A 23690-nucleotide genomic window follows, 5' to 3' on the forward strand; every position below is an offset into this window, starting at 1 on the left:
GAGATTGTCTGCCTTATTGCCTTCATCTCCTGGTTTATGTTTAATTTGCAGGTTTCACATGGTCAAAATGGGCATAAATTCATAAATGAAAAATGTTTATTTTAGGAGGTGGTGTTATTGATAATAGTATTTAAATATATTTTCAGGAGATATGCAAGTTGGGAATGATGCAAAGAACTAAATTTGGCATTCCCTAAGGTTCTTAGTCTGTTTATCTGCTTGGGGATGTGAGTGATAAAGATATGTTTTCTTCCTGACTTTGTTTTTTCTCTTTTTCTCCCATAAACATTAGCACAGACTTTGACTACCCTGGGAGGGTAAGAGAATTTTCTCCATCTCTGTGGCTAATACTGACATACTTTTATTTGGGTTGGGGCTGGGCACCCCTGGCTGTGGGGTGCATTAGTACTAGTTCTTGCAGCATGGACATTATTTTACTGGCAGTGAGGATAACCAAATATGGGCCGCCATTTTCTTTTACTGTGACCCTGAGATTGCATCAAAATGAAATGCCTGGGCTTCCCTATGGGCAGGATCTGAACTTCTCACTCAAATGAAGCTTGGTAGTCTTCCAGAGAGCTTTCCGCATTTTTGGAGTTGGAAGAATCATGTTTCATTCTGGGTATTAAACTTGGTAGTATTTTCCTTCCCTGTTCTGCTATTTAGTCTTGAATGACTTGCTCTAACTTCTCTGTTTCCATTTTCTTTATCTTCTCTAGGCTGTTGAGGGGATTAATAAAATACTTGAGCTTTGAGGTCTTTGGAGGAGGCCCTCTCTCCCCATATTACACACACACACACACATATATATATATACATATATATATATATTTGTCCAGAGGCTCCGGATGTGCAGGCTCATCGGCCATGGCTCATGGGCCCCGCCGCTCTGCGGCATGTGGGATCTTCCCGGACCGGGGCACGAACCCGTATCCCCTGCATCGGAAGGCGGACTCTCAACCACTGCACCACCAGGGAGGCCCTATATATATAGATATAGATATAGATATATATTTTTTTAACAAACTGACTACAAACTTAGTGGCTTAAAATACATTTATTTTTTTTTGATTCTTGAAGTCAAAAGTCTGAAATGAGTCTCATGGAGCTAAAGGTGTTCATGGAGCTGTGTTCCCTCTGGAGGCTCAAGGGGGAGAATTCGTTTCCTTGTCTTTTCTAGCTTATGGAAAAAGACTACATTCTTTGGCTCATGGCCCCTTCTTCCATCCTCAAAGTGCATCACTCCAACCTCAGCTTCTATCATCCTATTTCCTTCTCTAGACCCTTAACTTAATCACATATGCAAAGTTCCCATTAGCACGTAAGGTGACAGACATATTCACAGGTTTTAGGAATTAAGGCATGGACATCTTTGTTGGGGAGGTGTTATCCAGCCTACCACCCCTTCATTGAACTACTTAAAATTTTTGTAATCCTTATCCTGTTTCTTTCAATTCGTGGGTGCACACTTTATCCCATTTTCAACTGGCGATGATTGTGAACTTCTTAAATGGACAAGAGAGAAGTTTTGTTGATGTCCTCTCCAAAGTAGCTCCTAAGAGTCAAGCAGTGATAAGCTTCAGAGGAGTAAACTTCTTTCTGGGATGACTCCCTAAGTATTGGAAGCTGTTTTATCTGTATCTTCAAGAGGCTTGTGGACTCTGCCCTTTGCTGTGCACCTGAAACTATCACAACATACTTAATTGGCTATACTCCAACATAAAATGAAAAGTTAAAAAAACAAAAGAACAAGAGGCTTGTGGAACCTGAGGAAGCTGATTTTTAGGGTCCACTGCTTTAGGTTTAGCATGATGCCTGGAGGTACAAATGTTGGAATCCCAACTATTCTAAGCTTCCTCAGTGGGAGGCTATACTTCTGTTCTTCCTCTCATATTATAAACCTCTCTTCATTTTTTGGTCAAACCCCATTCTGACCTGCTGCTTATACTTTTAGGAAGATCTCTCCCTTCTCTGCCAGTCTTATTCATCTAAACTTCACCCTCTCTGTTCACATAGCACTTGGTGTATACTTTTATTGTAACTCCCATCTCAGGATTAATAAGTCTGTGTCTCCTAAATAATGGACTTGCCTTATTTACCTTCTTGTTTCCTCCACTAAAATGGTGCTTGGCACAGAGTAAGCATTTAGAATGTATTTTTCTGAACAAGTGAATTACTAAACAACTTTCAGTGGATCCCCATACCCTATAGAGTGAAGCCCAAACCTTAGCAGATCATGAAATCTCTAGTTTCACATCTCCCCTCTTCATGTTCCCTATTCTCTATTGATTTCATGCCCTCTCTGTGTTGTACTGCTTTCTATTCTCCAAACCACTTTACATTTTATCTTCAAATCTTTGTTCCCAATGTGATGATACGTAAACTAACATTTGAGGAGGTTTGATCTGTGCGAGTCTCAGTACAAACCACTTTACAGGTAATTAATCTTTAGAGTATTCCTATGTAGTTTACATTTTACATGTAAAAATCCTGAGGCTTGTAGAGGTTACAGAACCTCCCCTAGACCACATAGCTAGTAAGGAGTAGCTCTGGGGTTTAAACTCAACATGTTAGGTCTAGATGTTGATCATAAGATCAACATCTTATATTGATCACTGCAGCTACCTCCTGATATGGGCTTCCATCCTGAAGGGATTGCTTAGCATTTTCCAGAAAACTGTGCATTCCCTTTATGCCCACCATAGTGCTTGAAAAACCTACATCTATTTAGGATTGAAGTTTGGGGTGAAGGTTTTAATTATGAGGGCTCTTTTATGGCTGTAAATCAGATTTTTAAGAGAGTACTGGGTAGAGCCATTCTGGAGAATGCCTTGGAATTCATTCCCAACCACGTCTCAGTCAGCCATAGCCATGAATGCCTGCCAATTAATATCCAAAGAAACAGTAGTCATGACTGAACTGAGCATCAGCCATCCCTTCCTTCTACCTCATTGGTGTCCAAGCTTTTTTTGTTTAAAGCAGTGGAACCCATTCTTGAAAAAATCTCATGTAGACCTCCAGTATATAAAACAGATAAAAGTGGACATGAATTTTCTATCAGCGTGTCCTTCCAGATTTTTTTACATAAATCCCTTTCTTAAGCTTAAGGACACTGCACCCTTCCCTGAAACTCTTCTCTTGCACCCCACTTGCCCCAATTCTATATGTGTTAACTCTGGGTCTGTGGGGAGAAGCCAGTTGGCCTAGGTTTATGACAGATTTGTGATACATATATTCTTTAGCCATGCATTGTGTCAATCAATTAGATTGTTTGAATTTAAAACAGGCTTAAAATAGCCAAAAATAGTGGAAATATACCTAAAGGACCATAGAGTTCCAAATAGGAAAAAAGCTCACTTAGGGCCCATGGAGGAGCTATGTATTTTTTATTTTATTTTATTTTTACATCTTTATTGGAGTATAATTGCTTTACAGTGGTTTGTTCGTTTCTGCTTTATAACAAAGTGAATCAGTTATACATATACATAAGTTCCCATATCTCTTCCCTCTTGCGTTTCCCTCCCTCCCACCTTCCCTATCCCACCCCTCTAGGTGGTCGCAAAGCATCGAGCTGATCTCCCTGTGCTATGCGGCTGCTTCCCACTAGCTATCTATTTTACGTTTGGTAGTGTATATATGTCCATGCCACTCTCTCACTTTGTCACAGTTTACCCTTCCCCCTCCCCATATCATCAAGTTCATTCTCTAGTAGGTCTGTGTCTTTATTCCTGTCTTACCCCTAGGTTCTTCATGTCATTTTTTTTTCTTAAATTCCATATATATATGTTAGCATATGGTATTTGTCTTTCTCTTTCTGACTTCACCCTATGACAGACTCTAGGTCCATCCACCTCATTACAAATAGCTCAATTTCATTTCTTTTTATGGCTGAGTAATATTCCATTGTATATATGTGCCACATCTTTTTTATCCATTCATCCGATGATGGACACTTAGGTTGTTTCCATCCCCAGGCTATTGTAAATAGAGCTGCAATGAACATTTTGGTTTTCTCAGGGTATATGCCCAGTAGTGGGATTGCTGGGTCATATGGTAGTTCTATTTGTAGTTTTTTAAGGACTCCATACTGTTCTCCATAGTGGCTGTACCAATTCACATTCCCACCAGCAGTGCAAGAGGGTTCCCTTTTCTCCACACCCTCTCCAGCCTATATTGTTTCTTGATTTTTTGATGATGGCCATTCTGACTGGTGTGAGATGATATCTCATTGTAGTTTTGATTTGCATTTCTCTAATGATTAATGATGTTGAGCATTCTTTCATGTGTTTGTTGGCAGTCTGTATATCTTCTTTGGAGAAATGTGTATTTAGGTCTTCTGCCCATCTTTGGATTGGGTTGTTTTTTTGTTATTGAGCTGCATGAGCTGCTTATAAATTTTGGAGATTAATCCTTTGTCAGTTGCTTCATTTGCAAATATTTTCTCGCATTCTGAGGGTTGTCTTTTGGTTTTGTTTATGGTTTCCTTTGCTGTGCAAAAGCTTTGAAGTTTCATTAGGTCCCATTTGTTTATTTTTATTTCCATTTCTCTAGGAGGAGAGTCAAAAAGGATCTTGCTGTGATTTATGTCATAGAGTGTTCTGCCTATGTTTTCCTCTAAGAGTTTGATAGTTTCTGGCCTTACATTTAGGTCTTTAATCCATTTTGAGCTTATTTTTGTGTATGGTGTTAGGGAGTGATCTTATCTCATACTTTTACATGTACCTGTCCAGTTTTCCCAGCACCACTTATTGAAGAGGCTGTCCTTTCTCCACTGTACATTCCTGCCTCCTTTATCAAAGATAAGGTGACCATATGTGCGTGGGGTTATCTCTGGGTTTTCTATCCTGTTCCATTGATCTATCTTTCTGTTTTTGTGCCAGTACCATACTGTCTTGATTACTATAGCTTTGTAGTATAGTCTGAAGTCAGGTAGCCTGATTCCTCCAGCTCCGTTTTTCGTTCTCAAGATTGCTTTGGCTATTCGGGGTCTTTTGTGTTTCCATACAAATTGTGAAATTTTTTGTTCTAGTTCTGTGAAAAATGCCGGTGGTAGTTTGATAGGGATTGCATTGAATCTGTAGATTGCTTTGGGTAGTAGAGTCATTTTCACAATGTTGATTCTTCCAATCCAAGAACATGGTATATCTCTCCATCTATTTGTGTCATCTTTAATTTCTTTCATCAGTGTCTTATAATTTTCTGCATACAGGTCTTTTGTCTCCTTAGGTTGGTTTATGCCTAGATATTTTATTCTTTTTGTTGCAATGGTAAATGGGAGTGTTTTCTTGATTTCACTTTCAGATTTTTCATCATTAGTGTATAGGAGTGCAAGAGATTTCTGTGCATTAATTTTGTATCCTGCAACTTTACCAAATTCATTGATTAGCTCTAGTAGTTTTCTGGTAGCATCTTTAGGATTCTCTATGTATAGTATCATGTCATCTGCAAACAGTGACAGCTTTACTTCTTCTTTTCCGATTTGGATTCCCTTTATTTCCTTTTCTTCTCTGATTACTGTGGCTAAAACTTCCAAAACTATGTTGAATAATAGTGGTGAGAGTGGGCAACCTTGTCTTGTTCCTGATCTTAGTGGAAATGCTTTCAGTTTTTCACCATTGAGGACAATGTTGTCTGTGGGTTTGTCATATATGGCCTTTATTATGTTGAGGAAAGTTCCCTCTATGCCTACTTTCTGCAGGGTTTTTATCATAAATGGGTGTTGAATTTTGTCGAAAGCTTTCTCTGCATCTATTGAGATGATCATATGGTTTTTCTCCTTCAATTTGTTAATATGATGTATCAGAGGTATGTATTTTTTAAGAGGTATCCTGGAGTGACACTGCCTTGGTGAATCCACAGTCCAGGCACTGGTCTTTATCTTGGAAGGTTGAGAAATTTCATTTTGTCCATATACTGTGTGGCCCTGTTGGCCTGTTCCTTGAAACAAATGGGTCCTTGGACCGAGGTCCTTGTTGACTCTTTGAACAGGCACTGTTACCATGTGCTTGTCTGAAACCCTTTCTGTGCTTCCATGGCTAAGCTATACTTGTTTTATTTGACCCATTATATCCTTAGCTATATTAACACATACAGCAAGGATATCGTCCAGCATTGCCGACTCAGACTTTATGCTTCTGTGATGGAAGAGAGCACCATCCATGGTAGTTAAGAACTTAGGTGTTGAATTAAACAGGACTGGGTTCAATTCTCTGGCAGTGCCTTGTATAAGCTATGTGATCCTTGCTGATTTCCTTAACCTCTCTAAGCTCATTTTCCCTTCAATAAAATAAAAACAACTGAGGATTTTTGTCGAAATTGAGATAGGATGTGTGAAAGTCCCTGGTGCTTGGCACAGGAGATTGCTTGGAGATTGGTAACTGCTAGCTTTGTTATTATTTTAGGTGGTCTCTCATCTCCTCTAATTCCTTCTGTGCTGATTTTGAAGTTTAACGTTCAGAGGCTCATCTTGTTTTTCTTAATTCCAGATTCCAGGAGGATGCCCCACTGTAGTCCTGAGAGGCCAAACACAGGATCACCAGCACACTTAACTGCTCAGTATCTCCTCTTCTCTGCCATGGGGGAAATCATGCTACAGGGGCACCCAGTGCTCGTTCCTGTTCTCTGTGTGCAATGCCGACCACTCCACTGCTTTGAACTAGGATAAAAGTGGAGATTTCCTCCATGAAGGTGCAGCTCTTTCTCTGGCTCCCTGGTTGAATGCGTTTATGCTCTGCCCCTTTCTGCTGACCAGGTATGTGTAATATAAACAAATTATATGCATATCACATAAACCTATGCTTGTGGGACGTTCAAATGATACATAAATATGTAAAAACTTACTGTTTTCCTTCACTCTCCCAACTGTACTCCCCCTGTTAACTGAGCATGGCTATTATTTTAGTGTATATCATTCTAGCCTTTTTTCTATGCAATTATATACTTAATAAAAAATGGTATTATACTATTGTTTGGCGACCTGCCTTTTTAACTTAACATTCCTTGGTCTTTTCATGTCAGCATATACAAATCCATCACATTCTTCTAAAATTTTGCATAGTTTTCCACAGACAGGTGAATCAGTATTTACCATGAGAGTATTGATGAATATTTACCTTTCCAGTTTACTATTAAAAACAAGTAAACTGGAATTGTACTACACAATTGTTCTCCTAAAAGCTATGCCACTTTATACTCCTACGAACAGTGTGAAAGAAGGCCCATTTCCATACACAGTCACCAATACTGGATCTTATTTAATCTTTAAAATTTTTAATAATCTGGGTAAAATTCTCATTTAAACATACTTTTTCCTGATTATCTGTGAAGCTAAGCATCTTTGCACAGGTGGTTTTCATTTTTTCATTTGTACTTATGAATACTGTCAATTTAAATATTTTTCTCAGTTTTATTTTGGGTTGTCTTTTTTTATTGCTTCATAGGAGCTCTTTGTATGCTATTGATTTTTAGGTCTTTGTTGAATATACTATAACTATTTTCTCCTAGTTTCCTTTTTAAAATTCTGTTCTTTGTATCTTTTGCTATATATAGAAATTTTACATTTTATCTAGTTCTGGTTTTCTTATGAAATTTATCATATGTCGTACTTGTTAAAGGGTTGTGAAGGCATGAAATCAATCTCCTTTGTGGTGAAACAGGCTAATATTAATTACATGTTATAAATTAGAAAAGCATAGCAGATACAGTTTAAAGGTCTTGTAAACTCTAGCTACTTTCAAAACAAGTATTTATTGAACACCTCTGTGTTTAGTGTGTTGGATAATAAAAATATATAAAACATGGTCTCTACCTTTAGAGACCATTTCTATGTGAATCATAAATACTTAGCTATACCTTGAGAAATTATATAGGGCATTATTTATCTAAGTGCTAAATTTTTTTACAGAAAAAAAGTGGTATCAGAATTCAAAAGGAACTAGGTCAACAGAGTATGTATACTAGTACCTGTTAAAAGCTATGGGCATAGTGGAAAACTTGAATTGGGGCTGGAAGCCTAGAAAAGATACAGTTATGAGGTTGTAGGACCTGTATCTGTTATCTGTTTCTTCATAACATACCACCCCAAATCTTAGTGGCTGTGAAAGTACCAATTTAATTTAGCTCATAATATTGCAGGTTGACATTGTTTGTTGGGCTCAGCTGGGCAGTTCTTCTGATGTGGGCTAAGCTTAGCTAATCTTGGCTGGGCTCGCTTATGCATCTGCAGTCAGCTGGCAGATTGCCTGGGCAGATGGGTTTATGACCCACATGATCACATCTGGGACAGCTGGGATGACTGGGGTTATTTCCCACATTGGCTCCCAACCTCTAACAGGCTAGCCTGGATTTGTTCCCATGGTGGGCACAGAGTTCCAAGAGTTTGAGGATGGAAGCTGCAAGGTCTCTTGAGTCGTAGGCTCAGGATTGGTGTAGTGCCATTTTTGTGTATTCTATTGGTCAAAGCTACAAGACCAACCAAGATTCAAGGGGTGGGAAAATATTCTCTACCTCTTGATGGGAGGTGCTGAAATTGTGTGGCTGTTTTTGTGGTCTACTCCAGAGCTCCAATTCAGACTCATGTTGGCTGAGCGATTTAATCCTTACAGTTAAGTGTGATGACCATGCTTAAAAACTATCTTTGACAAGGCCCAGTAGAAATATAAATAGCAGTAGAGTGGAAGTCTGAATACAAATGACTTTTTTTCCTTGGCCAAATGTGTATTGACATTTTAGGGAACCTTTCTTTCATCTTGTTTTAAACAGGACAATTAGGAACATGATGTCTGGATTTCTAGACTGGCCAGAATGACGTATGATAATCTTGACTTCCCACTGCTTGAAAAAAACAAAACAAAACAAACAAACAAGAAAACTGAAAGGGTAAAGGAGATGTGGTGTTTAGTTCTGGTAATAAATGCCACGATCATGAATGCAAAGCATTAGAAAAGCTACACATGACAGTTCTCCAACTTAAAGGAGCCAGCTTCAGGTCTCGATTTCTTCATTTAAAAAAAATAATTAATTAATTAATTTTCGGCTATGCTGGGTCTTTGTTGCTGTGTGTGGGCTTTCTCTAGTTGCGGCAAGCGGGGGCTGCGGTGCGCAGGCTTCTTATTGCCGTGGGTTTTCTTATTGCGGAGCATGGGCTCTAGGTGTGCAGGCTTCGGTAGTTGCAGCACGCAGGCTCAGTAGTTGTGGCTCGTGGGCTCTAGAGTGCAAGCTCAGTAGTTGTGGTGCACGGGCTTACTTGCTCCGTGGCATGTGGGGTCTTCCCGGACCAGGGCTCGACCTTGTGTTTCCTGCATTGGCAGGCAGATTCTTAACAGCTGTGCCACCAGGGAAGCCCCATATTTCTTCATCTTTATTTTCAACTTAGTTGACTTTGGTTTGCAATTTATGATTTCAGTGATTGGTATAGTTCCTTTTACCTTATTTTGGTCTTGTAGAAACAGTTCTAGAAATTCTGTCAATTCTTGTTTTTACTATTTGGAGGTAAGGGGAGTTGGCCAATAAGTCCTTTTTGTAAGCTTCTCTCCCCTCAAGTGATCATGATAGCTTCTCAGTCCAGAGAGTACATGTGAGGTTCAGACGTAGCCAGATAGACCTACTGGTTCATGTCTTTGTTTATAAAGTTATGGTTTCTTGGTCAAACCTTTAACTCAGAATGAAACATGAGTAATGTCAGGGTGTAATGTGAAATACTATATGTAAAGATGGTGATTTATAAAAACTCAAGGTTATTTTTTGTTCTCAGTTCTTCCTTATGTAAGGAGCAGAGACACCTTAAGATTTCTACATATTTGTACATAAAAAACCCTCTGATTCTTGTATATGTACCAAATGATGCTAATTAAAGTACGCTGTTCAACAGAGAAACAGTGTATCACCGTAGAGCTGTCTGTGAATGCTGGAGCCAGAGTCTTGTTTGAATTAGGAGGATGTCTGCTAAGTTAAGGCGTCCTACAGAGATGTATAAGGTCAGAGCTTCCAGCAGTCCATACTGTCTTTATTGAGAGACATATTTATATCTTCCAGACTAGTAATTAATCACTCAGTGGGGTTTTTTTGGGCGAAGTCGTGCACTCACAGAGAATCTTTTTGTGCTGCCAGGAACCACAAAGCATGGGCACAATTAAAATGCTGATTTAATTTATTATATTGAGGCATGGAACAGGAATGTTTAAATGATGTTGACAGGGCCAGAATTTCAGAACCACCTCTTTAAAAATAGAAAACAAATGCCTACCCCCTTAAATTAAATTATATTAATAACATGTTTCTGTAAGTTGCTTGGAAGCAAAATAAAGCTCTTGACATTAATTAAAATTTGAAGATGTTGTATCATTTGTTGTTAATGTGCAGCCTTTGTTAGGGAAAATAAATTTCAAAGGGATCTATTTATGAAAATTAAATGGAGGAAAATTGCCTGTTGAGCAAACATCTTTTAATAAGGCTGCTTTTCTTAGAAATGTGGATTCTTAGGTAACTAAAATGTTTTTATACTCCAATAATGGTTTCTATTTTTGATCCTCTGAAAAATTCTTTGTTACTTGAATTTTGATATTTCCACACAGAATTCCATTGTCGGGGGCTTATAAACTCTAAAAATCAGGAAGGCTTTCATATACTTTGGGGTATTGGGTAACATGCAGTTGCAAAGAGAAGTTCATTTGAAATTGATGTGGTTAGGCACTTGGACCTCATCCAAATACCTGGGCAGGACCAGAAGCCAAAGGGTCCCATTGGCAGCGTCTAACTAGCTTTCCTCTAATGAATACTGTGTTGTGTGTCTTGAAGGTACATTTTGCTGGTATCACACAAGCTAGAAAGTGCCATGAGATAATGGATAGCTGTTTGCGCTGCTGTTCCACAGCAAGGGGGAGCTAATAGTCACCTCTGTGTGGACCTCACATGCAGATAGTATTCTGAAAAAATACACATCGCCACTGTCATGGGGGAAAGGTGGTTCTCACTCTGATTTAGGTTTATTTTCTGGTGGCATTGGTACAGATGCATTTGACTTGGGCTTAAAGTTGATTATAGAATAAAACTCTTAGGAAATGTTAAAATGATGTGTTCTTCAGTGAATGAAATAAACCATAAACTGTGCACGTTGTTCCTCATGGCGTTACTGCCATTTTTGTGGACTTGATAGTCCAATTACAGTATGGGAATTAGACAACCCCTGTTGGTCTTGATAATTCTGGTGATACGAGTGCAAATTGGTCGGGAGAAAGGGAGTAGTTGGTCTATGTGAGTTCCCCGACTGGTTAAAATTAAAGCAGTCACAGAGGAGTCAATATTTATTTTGCAACCATTTACATGGTGTGACTTTTCTTCCGGGAAATGTTCCTGTTTTTGTGGAAGAACTCTTTGACTTATGTACTAAATAATAATTAGCCATTTTTAACATGTTGTTTTTCTCTCTTCCCTTTACTCATCCCCCACATCCATTTAGCCACGAATTCCTGTGGCTTCTACTCTTTAACATCTAAATGTTTTGTTCCCTGCCCGCTCCACAGGCTCCCAAACTGCCATCACTGCAAATGTTGATTTGTTTATCTGTCTCTTGTACTAGAATGTAAATTATTTGAGGGCATGAATCACATCTTATTTGACTTGGGCACAGTGTCTGGCACATAATAAGTGATCTATATGTATCAATATTTGATGTGTCAGTGAAGGCTTTTATATAAATCATTTATTTCAGTCATTTTTAGCTGGGGGTGGGGGGTGATTTTGCCCCCCCACCCCAAAGTGGACTTTTGGCAATGACTGGAGACACTTTTGGTTGTTCCTACCAGTGTGTGTGTGTATACTACTGGTATCTGGTAGGTAGAGACCAGACATGTGCCTGAACATCCTACAGTGCACAGAACTGCAACAAGAAACATAAGGCCCAAAATGTCAGTAGTGCCAAGGTTGAGAAACCCTGCTCTAACATAATTTTCAAAGTATCTCTCTCAAGTAGATGGACAGTTTCTTCACTCAAGATATGAGAAGACACACTTGGAGAGATTAAATGACCGTTCCAAGTCCTCTCAGCTTAACGTAGTGACAGAACCAGGAATTTAACCCTAGGCCCTTGATTACACATGTTAATAATAACTAATTTTTTTCAATTACTTAGATGATTATTGTGATTTTTGACTTTAATTATCTGGACATTTGCCTTAGATTTTAGCCTTGGAAATCTCTCTATGTTCTACTTGAAAGTAATAATCAGAAATTAAGGCAAAAGATATTCGTGTGCTCCTTTGAAAGGTATCTCTCATGGAGATTCCTTGGGATCTTATATTAAAGAATTTTGTATTTCCTGGGGTTACTGACAGTGGGTTTCTCTAGTGAAGTGACTCAGTCCACACATGGATCTTATTAACATAGTTCTGAAAGATTAGTAGTACAGAAATATTTAATATTGTTAAACTTGAGACCTGAAACATCTGAGATGGCCATTAGATCTTTTGAGCTAATACCTGATTTAATTTTTCACGTAGTACCTATATACATTCTGGGATTACATAGAACACAGATGCTTTAAGCACATGAGTCTTTATCACCTTAGCTGTAGGTTTTAAATAAAATTAGGTGTGTTTGTACTTAGACTACTATATATTGTTCAGTTGTTGCCTCCCTAGAAATAGGAGCAGAGATGGAATAGGAAGGATACAAATAAGGGTAACTAAATTGGTCTAAGGGGAAAAAACAGTTGATTTAAATGAGATAGGAGCTCTAGTGTGCAAGGATGTTTCCAATATACAAGACTTTGAGAGAGAAACAGATATTTAAGACATATTCTCACTCGTCAAGGAGTGTTCAAATAGTAGATGAGATGTATGTACGTATGTATCAAAACTAATAGAACAAGATAGCATGAGGGTCAGATGATGGTAATAGCAGGGAACACAGAAGACAAAGTATTTTGTATTGGTGAGATCTGGGAAGGAATTAGCCTTCTCAGATGCAAAATACACATATTTAATCCAAGTTGGAAAATATAAGTTAAGAGCATTGGTTACAAAATATATTTCATAGTAAGTTATCACAGATAATAATCATTTTTATATTGTCAAAAGAAAACTCTTTCCTATAATTGCTGTAAAATCTTTTTGATATCCAGATGTTCAAAATGTAAATATCTCTATGAAAGATTTATTTGCTATTTAAAATTCTTTTTATACTATCAATTCCTCATCTTTGCAGGTTCTGAGTATTTCTGGGTTCTTTAGGGCACAATGCCACATAGTAAGAGAATTATAAGCACCTTCTGTATAATCTTAAAGCCACTTGAAGTGGAATTTAAAGACTATTTAGAAGAACATAAAATATCTTTATTTCCATCCTACCTTTGAAAGTCTACGTTGACATTGCATTTAAACTTGTGGTTCCCTGAAAGTTAGGATGGGTGGCTATTCAAGAACAGCTGAGTCAAAATGGGGAAAAGATTGTCTTAGAGGCAGATTCGGGTATATGTTTTCAAAATTATAAAAAATATCCATGATAAAAAATTATACTTTAGTTCACAGTAGAGAGGAAAGAGAATCATTCCAGTGAGAGGCAGAAGTAAAATTGTTAATTGATAGTACTTCTGCTTTACCTTTTACCTTAATTCCAAATTTAGTATAAGATTGAACCATTTTGGCCACCAAAAATGGCAGTTTCAAAGTTAAACCTAACAGTGGCTAAATATGCTGGGAACTGTGGCTAAATATGCTGGAAATGGAGAGTTCCAGTGTTGAAATCAGCAGTTGAAGAACCATAGGAATATGTTAACGAAACACATTATGAATACATGAAGAACGTCAATTCATAAAAAAAAAAAGTGTCCCATCCAAGAATGCCAAAACTTTGAAGGTTAGATTGACGGCACCAAAAAGTTAAACCGTCCATCTGATTCATGACAGAGTACAATGATAATTCATGTAAAAATTATAAAATTGAGAAATCTTAAGTAGACTATAGAAAAAACAGGTAACTGGGTGATTTCATCCCCCAAATCTTATTAAAAAAATCTTTCAATCCAGCTTGTTTAAAGTTCTGCCATTTACAGGAATGTTTGAACATATTACTCAAAAAAGCAAAATTAAAGACCTCGAGGTAAAGTTATTTTACACTGAGATATCATACAAATGTTTTTCAGGTCATGGAACATGGCAGCTGAAAGGATTCATTTTAAATTTCAGTCAAACATGTCTAAATTGTAAACAGTAGAAACTGTGGTTTCCAGATCGCTTGAACTCTTTTATTTGGCTGAATAGAGGAACACACTATCTCCTTTTAAGTAGGACTGGTGTCAGGTAGAACAGTAGCCAAATATTCTCTATTTGGTTCTAGGCTCTCCTTTTTATGTTGCTTAGTGTCCACTTCTGTCAATACCTACTTTCAGAAAAAGATCTGAAACTCATTCACAGCAGAGTAGAATGTCTGAGATTCACTTTGTGACCACTTTCTGAAAAAGATGGAGAGGTGACTAGAAGCCATGTCATAATTTCCTGAAAGTCGAAGCTCCTCTAAGTGCTTGGTATAAGGAAAGGAAGGAAGATGGGAGGGGGTGGGGATGAAATTTAAAAGGCTGCCGCGAGATAATGCATATTGAGTGTAGCACAGAACATACTACCTAACATAATGTAATAAGCATTAATAATGAAAGCTATAATTATTATAATGGAGAGGGTTTCAGTTTATGGCTCCGAAAATAAGATGAGTGGTAGATCCCAGTGAGGTAGATTCTAGTTCAATGGAAGGAAAAAAATAATTCAATAGAGCTTTCCAAAAATGAAATGAGCCAATCCCAAAGAAGACTTTCTAATGATTGGAGCAGATCTGTCATTCCCAAATCTGGTCACACATCAGAAAACCTGGGGGAGAGGCTTGTTAAAGGTACCCCATCCCAGGCAATCTCCAATCTGCATTCTTCTCCTGACCCCAACCAGGGCACCACTATTGTGATTATTTTCCACTATAGATTAGTTTTGCCTATTCTGGATCCTCTTTTAAATGGAATCATTCAGAATGTGCCTTTTGTGTGAGGATTCTTTCACTTAACATTTTTTGAGGTATGTCCACATGTTTTATATATCATTTATTTTATTGCTGAGAAATAACTAAATATTTTTTACTGTCTACAGTGTGCTAGGCAAAGTATTGATGTTTTGGGCTCACAGTGGTGAACAAAGCCAACCTTGAGCCTGACTCTGATGGTGCCCACAGTTTAAAGGTGAAGACCTTTAAGTTCCTTCCAAACCTTAGACTTGTGATATTATACCTTATGAAGCTTTCGGTGCACCTCTGTTCACGCAGCTCAAGGTGTCTAAACTTCAGTGCTTTAGTTTTTCCAGTCTCCTCTTCCCTGTCTCAGTTACAGAGGGAACTAAAACAAAGAGTCGATAAAATAAATTAGCTCACCAATGAATAATCATGTCTATATATCTGTCTGTTTTTATCGACAGCTTCAATATGCCCAAAGGAAAGCAGAGGCCCACAGACTTAATACTTCTCTATGGAGAAGAAAAATAGGCAGTATTTGACCAAGTTTCTCTTAGCAAGAGAAAGTAGAGTTGGGATAATTATTGCGGGTTTCCCAGACCTAAAAAAATTATAAATGATCTAAAAGTAGTTTAGAACTAAATGGTCCAGATAATCATCCTTGTTTTCAGCGACTCATCCTTTAAGCTTTTCCAATGAGAGGTTTTAGATTCTGAAAATACTAGTAGATTGAAGAAGAAAGTGATAATGGGCTGTGAATTTAGGTTTTGCATGGATGTTGTTGAAATAGTGGAAATCAAGAGCTGTGTGGAGATGGTGTCCAGGGCAGTGCCTATGCATGAGGCAGGATGGGCCTTCCCCAGGCTCATCCATGTGACTGCATTGCTGGGTCAAGGACCCTAGGACCAAGCAATGAGTAGAAGGATGAAGACACACATTGAAACCAAGGGGTGAGGTTGATGCATAAGTAACAAGTAAACTGAGAGGCGAGATGAGGTTCAAGGTATATATCAGATTGGGCCATTGAGGAAGATATTTGAGGTGGAGATACAGTTGATCCTTATTATTCATGGATTATGTATTTGAGAACTTGCCTACTTGTTAAAATTTATTTGTAACCACAAGATCAATACTCACAGTGCATTTGCAGTCATTTGTGGACATGCACAGATTGATGAAAAATGTGAGTCACCCTAAATGCATGTTCCTAGCTGAGGTCAAAGAAGCTGATCATCTTCTGTCTTCCAGTGCTGATACTATATAAACAAGTTGCTAATGTTTTTTTGGTGGCCTATTGAGTGCCACATTTCCCACATTTTTTTGCTTTTTGTTGACTTTGCTTTTATAAAATGTCCCCCAAGTGTAATGTTGATGTGCTGTCCAGTGTTCCTAAGCACGAGAAGGCTGTGATATGCCCTACAGAGAGAATACATGTTAGATAAGCTTCGTCAGGGATGAGTTATAGTACTGTTGGACATGAGTTCAGTGTTAGTGACTTGACAATATATATCAAATAAGGTGTCTTTAAACATAAAACAAGGTTATGTATTGATTGGTTGATGAAAATATTGTGACTAGAAGCTCACAAGAACCCAACTCTATATTTCCTCTAGGGCTAGTGGTTCAGCATTTGCTAATTTAGTGTTTGCAGCAACTTTATAGAATATAATTATCACAAATAATAAGAATCAACTGTGGTACATTGGGTGGGTCAGAGAAATAGATTGGACACTTCAGTGTTTCTCATCTTTTAAGCTCAGATTGTTGGAGTTTTCTTAGGAACACTTGTTTTCAAGAGCATACTGGCAAATGCTAGTCTTCAGAGTGGTACAAGTTTTTGTGAAATAATAATTCTACTTTTATGGGAAGTTTGCAGGCTGAGTATTCCATTTATTTAGACATGCTGCTAAACTATTAATTTTGGAATTATATTCTTTGATTTAATAGATAATTTGTGAAAATTTGCTGCATTTCCCTTAAATATAATTCTAGTAAAAGAACGACTTACATATGTGGTATTATCACCTTTTTACTTGGGCTTTATGTACGATTTGTTTGTTTTCAGAACTTTTAAGATAACTCTTCCCAGAGTCTGACTCCTGGGACTGGAATTAGAACCTGGTATGTAGCTTATGAGGAAGGTTCTAGAAAGCCTGTGTGAACAAATACAGTGCTTGGAAGAAAATAGGCCATGGACTAGGGAATAAAGTGATGGTGGAGGAATCAGAGATAAAGAAGTAGATCAGGGAACCTCAAATCTGACCATGGGCTGGGACAGATGTGAGACCAGAAAGGTGACACTGAGGCCAGCAGGGTTACAAGCAGCTGAGAGGATGGATGAAGGTCAGGGTAAAGTTCAACAGAGGACTCCACATCTGCATATTTGAGGGTCACTCTTCTTGGGCCTGTGACCTAAAATTAAAAGGGCAGAGCTGGACCTTCCTAGGTATTTTAATCATGTTTAACATTAGTAACCAAGCAATTTACTGTGTATCTGTTATGTACAGAATATAAAACAGACATTACAGATATTATTTTGAAGAATCAGTGATCTGTGGAGGAAAAACAAAGTACACATAAGAAATTGTGGGTAATAAGGCAATACATTGGTGAATATAATATTATCTAAAATTCAATATGTAGGTGTTGGGGAGAGGAAATATCAAGAGTGAAGAGGCTCCATGACCTCATTTTGGTAAATGTGGGGCCACCCCACAAATGTGTATCTCGTCTCTTATTTCAGAAAAGTAAAAGGTAGAGAATGTAAGATAAGAAGTTTCATAAAAGTAATTTAAAAATACTTTTATGTTTTAAGACTGTCTTGTGAGAAAAGCTCGCTGATAACGTGCAAAAAAAATGCAAAAGCAAGTTTGCTCTGAAGTCTTACTGAATATCAAGTACTTAATGAATACCCATGCTTTGTCCAGTACTATGCAAAGCGATAAAGGTAATATTAATAAAAGGATAAGAGTAGGTCTCTTTCCTTAACTTCTATAGTCATATCAGAGAAAATTCTGAGGAAACATCAAACACACTCAATAAGATACCAAAATGAGTGTCACAATTTGTTTTTATGATATTAAATTATATAAGCGATTGTACTTTAGATTTCCACTCAGCTTTCTTCCTAGATTTTCACTCAGCTTTCTTCCTCTAAATGTAATGTTTCTTTTTTCTCCATCTGTCTTCAGTATTTTTTCAGCAGGGTGACTGGGTTGTGTCTAGGTGGTATTTTTGGTAGTTTGTTTTTCCTTTTTCAAAAAAAGGTCCTGCTTGAGGTTCTGTGGGATTCTTGGGTCTGTGGTTTATTGGTTTTCATTAATTTTGAAAAATTCTTTCTTCAAACATTTCTTTCTCTCTTTTCATTCTCAGACTTCAGTTACATATATATTAGGCCATCTGATATGATCCTACAGCTCTGTTTTTATCTATTTTTAAACTTCTTTTCATTCTTTTGTGAGTGTTTGTGTTTCAGTTTGGATACTTTCTACTAATTCATCTTTAGATTCATTGTGTCCCATCTGCTAATGAGTCCATCAAAGGAATTCTTCATTTTTAATACTATGTTTTTTTACTTACAGCATTTCCATTTGAGTCTTTTTTGTAGTTTGTATCTCTGCTGACATTTCCTGTGTTCATATATGTTGTTCATCTTTTCCTCTAGATCCTTTAATATTATGATCATACTTATTTTAAAGTCCCTATTTGATAGTTCCAACGTCTAAATCACCTCTGTGTTTGCTCTTGTTAGTTGGTTGATTATTTCACAGTGACTTGCCTTATCTTGTTTCTTTTGTATATCTTTTTACTTTTTGTTGAATTCTGGACATAATGTGTAGAAGATTGAAGAGACTGAGTTAAATAGTATTTTTGCCTGGTAATGGGCATGCCTTCTCTTCTTTCATGCCAATAGTGTGGAGGTTGAATCAATCTATTCAGGCGTTGAGCTAGATTTGGGCTTTGTTGTTGCTATGGTTATCTTCAGTTCATCACAGGCCTCGGATTACCCCAGTGGTGGCTGCTGTTACCTTGTGCTTAGAGTGGGACCTGGGGGTGCTAGAAGGTTTTTCTCAATGTTCCCATTCTACCTTGTCTGCCTGAGCCACAGAGGAATATCACTTCATGTTGCATGAATTGGTATTGGGCTCTTGGTGGGCACGGGGAGTTCTCTATTGCATTGTTCCAGCCTCAGTCTTAGGCAGCTCCTGTGTGCCTGGGCTTTGGGGTTAAGGTTTTCTCAGCATTACTTCCTCTCCTCCCCATGGCAGCCAAATTCTGCCTTGTGTCTCTGGTTGGTCTTAGGTAGGACAGAATTTCTTGTCTCTCACATAGCAGAAGCTGACCTCTGCTTGGCATCAGTGCAGAATCCTGGGCCCAGGAAGATTTCCTGCCTCACTCCAGAGATGAAGGGTTTCTGCTACTGTCCCTTCCTCATAAGCAATGGAACTTTGCCTGGACCATGGGGGCAACAGGTTGTCCCTCCTTTAATCTGTGTGCATATGTATTATGCTAATTAAAACAAAATTTTGGGATCCACTAGAAAGCACTAAATGCTCAGAGGAGAAACATAACCATCCTTTGCTTCTTTGCGCCAGTAAGATAGTTGAAGTAGTTAGAACAATATTAATTGTGTTAACCTCGAACTTCCCTGAAGCTGTTTCTGCATCCCAAGTCCTATTACCTTTGAATTCTAATCAGCCCCTATCTCTCCTCCCTCTTCCCTCCTCCCTCCTTCAGAGGAATCAAATGGAAGGATTGAGGTTGACTGTCTCCTGTTGAAAGTTGGTCAAAGGCTCTAGAAGCTGGGTGAACAATGTAGGGGTGGAGGGAGGCTATAGCAGCAACTATAAATAGCACCTGTGTGTGTGGGAAGGGACCATATAGAAGTGAAGAACAAAAGAACAGAAAAAGAGAAGGTTTAAAAATTTTTTTGTAATGTTATTTATTTTTACACTGCCTGTGTTGTTGCAGATCAAAATCAGGCCAGATCTTTATCAGGATCCTTTTTCTAAAGTTTTAAAATTTAAAATATAAATACTTTTTACTTTTATAATCAGCACTAAAGGTAAAATAAATAGGTATGTAGGGCCACAGTGGGAGAAATATATATTGGAGAGTTCAAACAGATTTCTGAACCTGTATAGACAAGGTAACTTGCTACGTTATCTGTGAGATGTCTTTTTCTTTCTTTCTTTAAAGCATTTATTATACATTCTGTATCCCCCCAAAGCAAGTATTGTACAGTATTCCAGAACTAGGGTTTTGTTTCTATGTGAATATATGGAAAGGACTTCACTGTATTTCTCCAAATGTAAGATGCACATTTTTTTTCACATTTTAATGTCTCCAAAATGGGATGTGTTTTACCGTTGATGGACTATCATAACTTAAGTGGCATGATGTTTTTCTTAGTAAATCAAATGTTTTACAATTAATGACATCTTAGACTTGAGGAAATATGATATTAAATAGAGAATCTCACAGATGAAGAAACGAAAAACCATCTGACTTTTTTGGGTAGAAGTGGGTGGAACTTTCTTGACATATTCTAAATTGATCCACCTACAAGGTATTTACTTGTTTACATTTGAGATGTTTAAAACCTTATATCTGAATTAAAAAATAAATTATATTAACTTTTAACTATGGTATAAAATAAAATGCCTCTCTTCTTATAGGCTTACAGTATTTTTTTTTTTTTTTTTTTTCGGTACGCGGGCCTCTCACTGTTGTGGCCTCTCCCGTTGCGGAGCACAGGCTACGGACGCGCAGGCTCAGCGGCCATGGCTCACGGGCCCAGCCGCTCCGCGGCATGTGGGATCCTCCTGGACCGGGGCACGAACCCGCATCCCCTGCAGTGGCAGGCGGACTGTCAACCACTGCACCACCAGGGAAGCCCAGGCTTACAGTATTTTTATTGTCTCCTCAGCTTTTCATTTTAATCACAATCTCCTTTGAAATTTGACGACTCTATTTTCACTCTTCCTTTCAAAGCGAATGGCCTGTATTTTATGTTCATAAAAGGATCCTCCAATATTATATACGCGTAGAGAAATTAGGCTAAAGCAGTGGTCCCCAACATTTTTGGCACCAGCGACCTGTTTCATGGAAAACAAATTTTCCATGGATGGGCTGGGGGTAGGGGAAGTGGTTCAGGCGGTAATGCGAGCCATGGGGAGCAGCAGATGAAGCTTCTCTCACTTGTCTGCCGCTCACCTCCTGCTGTGTGGCCCGGTTCCTAACAGACTGCGGACTGTTACCAGTTTACGGCCCGGGGGTTGGGGATCCCTGGGCTAAAGTACTTAAGTTCTCTTCTTTCTTTAAAGGGGACACATGTCCAGAGGACAAGATTTTAGTGTCATTACCATGTTAATGGTGGCAGAAGTCTATAGCAGGAAAAACTCTTTAGTTTATGAATTCAAGTTTTGTTTATTCTTGTGGGGTAGATCATAATTTGCTGTCTTTGCCTCATAGGAATCCAGTTGTCTTGATTACAGTGTCTGGATATCAAAGGATGACTAAAACTTACTCCCTTTTCTGAAATGAATGACTTGTGCAATAATTTAAAAAACCCTTAAGTTATTCATAACCACTATTAGCTTTAATTAAGGGCAGAGAATCTTAGTTACACCTTGACATCAAAAAGTACAGTCAGGTCTTTACTAGATTTGTTCATTGTCTTGGTTGGGTCATACTTGTATATAGCTTGTAGGTGAGATAATTTGAGAAAATATTCTTTTTCACTATCAACATAGAATTTAGAACTCTTTGAAGGGTTGTCACTTTTACGTAGGAAAATATGGTGATGTAAAGAAAACTGTTTCTTTTCCTACTTAGACTTAAAACATTTTATTTGATTTCGTGGCTTCTCTTAGACCCAAATCTCGATCATCCCTCCTAATATATTCATTCTTCACTCCGGTAACACACAACTTCTTTAACTCATGTATTCTGAATAGACACTTGTAGGAGAAGAACAGTAGGATAGAATTCTGTTAAAGCAAAATAAGCACAATCAAACCAGGGTTTTGGCATGTCTGTTGGAACAATTACAAGGAGCCATAATTGGCTCTCTAATCAAGCCAGTTGGTCTCATTCTGGGGTCATCATTGAGGAGATACTAAAAAAGTATGTACAGAGGCTCTTTCTAGTGCTTTGAGAGAATACATCTAGAACCATGTGTACTGAATCAAAGGTAAAAACAACTCAAGTTAATATTTATAATATTTTAACACATTGGAATGGGAAAAAGTCAAAATGAACTCTGCTGTGTGAATATAGTTTAAATGAAATGCTTCTGAAGGAGCAGTGTGATTGGCTGGACTTAGGAGGAGATAAATATTTGATAAATTTTGGACTTAGGTCTTCGGGAGTGTAGTTTGATTCTTGACATTAGTGGATGAAAAGAAATGAGAAAGGACCTCATTAGAAAATTTAAGGATATCAATGAATCAGGTGACCTTTGGGTTGGTTGGAGGGGTAGGATTATAAAGAAATGGTGTACATATTAAGCACTCATGTCAAAGTTATTAGAGATCAGTAGAGAATCTACCACAAATTCATGGAAATACACTTTGCACCAGAAAAGCTGCTTTCACCCCTTATATTTAATAACTGAAGTGTAAATGCAATTCACAGCGAATGTTTATATATAATCAATTGTTCTCTTTAGTTAAATAAAAAAAAGGAAAGCCAGGAAGAACAGACCCATAGAGGTAGTAGATATGTATAGAGTGGATTTGGGGTTAATGGGTGTTTTAAAAGGAATTCAAAAGGATAACATGTATCAAAACATGATACCAGAAGGTGGAAAGTATTATTTAAAAGCCTAATCACTATGTATCATGCAACAATATCAATATTTCTCAAATGTATAAGACTGTATTAAGAATAAAGTACAAAGTTCTATGGCTTCAATGCAGGTTCATTCAGAGAAGGGGAAGAAAGCCCTTTGTAAAATATGGAAACCATCTTGAGTTCAACAAATGCCAGAAAAAATTATAATTGTAAAAATGAGATGTCGACTATCGTTATTACAGTGGCTGTGTTGTTTCCAGTAACAATTTGGCGTTTTATTTAGTCTGTAACAATCTACAATTGAAATATAAAATAAAGATTTTTCTTTTATTTCCCTCTGAAGTTCTGTGCCAAGCTAAGCAGAACTGAATGAAACATCTGTGGATGATTAAAACAAGCTTTCCTATGAGGTTTTGAATAGAAAGTAAACATGGATTTTATCCATAGTCAACAGCATTTACAAATGTAAAGGGAGGAAGCTACTGAGTTTTTGAAGAATGAGCTGTTAGAGAGGAAATAGAAGTATGGAACGGCAGATGGCGATAATTAGTTCCATACGGTGAAATCCTTCTATTAAAAAAAAATGACAGTGAGCTGCTCTGGTTGGGTGATATTTTATTGAAGCAGTGTTTGCATCTTATTTCCTATCTTTGTCTTTCTAGAATTGTCCCATCTCACAAAACCAATCAAATGTGACTAACATGTGAGGGATTGTTGAGGAGTATACTTTGGTACTCATGAGTGAGAAAACCTTGAGTTTAGGGGGTAACTCAGACTGGTGAAACTCCCCACTGGACGCCCACCCATCTCTCCTACCTGGGATTTTCAGTTCTCCAATCTTTATTGCTTAACTATTTTCCATCAGTCAGAGTTCCCTAACTTCTTGAGACTGTTGTGCAGTGCTTAAGAAC

The 23690-nt window shown here is 37.8% G+C and overlaps 1 long non-coding RNA gene across 1 annotated transcript in view; it reads left to right on the top strand.

The window, feature by feature from the left end:
- Nucleotides 1-23690, top strand: part of LOC137215117 (uncharacterized) — a 1036631-nt gene that overhangs the window by 63077 nt on the left and 949864 nt on the right. Inside the window, exon 2 of the long non-coding RNA XR_010939165.1 lies at nt 6486-6751. This is a non-coding gene — a long non-coding RNA (uncharacterized lncRNA). The remainder of the gene's footprint in view (nt 1-6485; nt 6752-23690) is intronic.

Source organism: Pseudorca crassidens, chromosome 20 (genome assembly GCF_039906515.1).
Source record: "Pseudorca crassidens isolate mPseCra1 chromosome 20, mPseCra1.hap1, whole genome shotgun sequence".
In the NCBI taxonomy this organism is placed as follows: Eukaryota; Metazoa; Chordata; class Mammalia; order Artiodactyla; family Delphinidae; genus Pseudorca; species Pseudorca crassidens.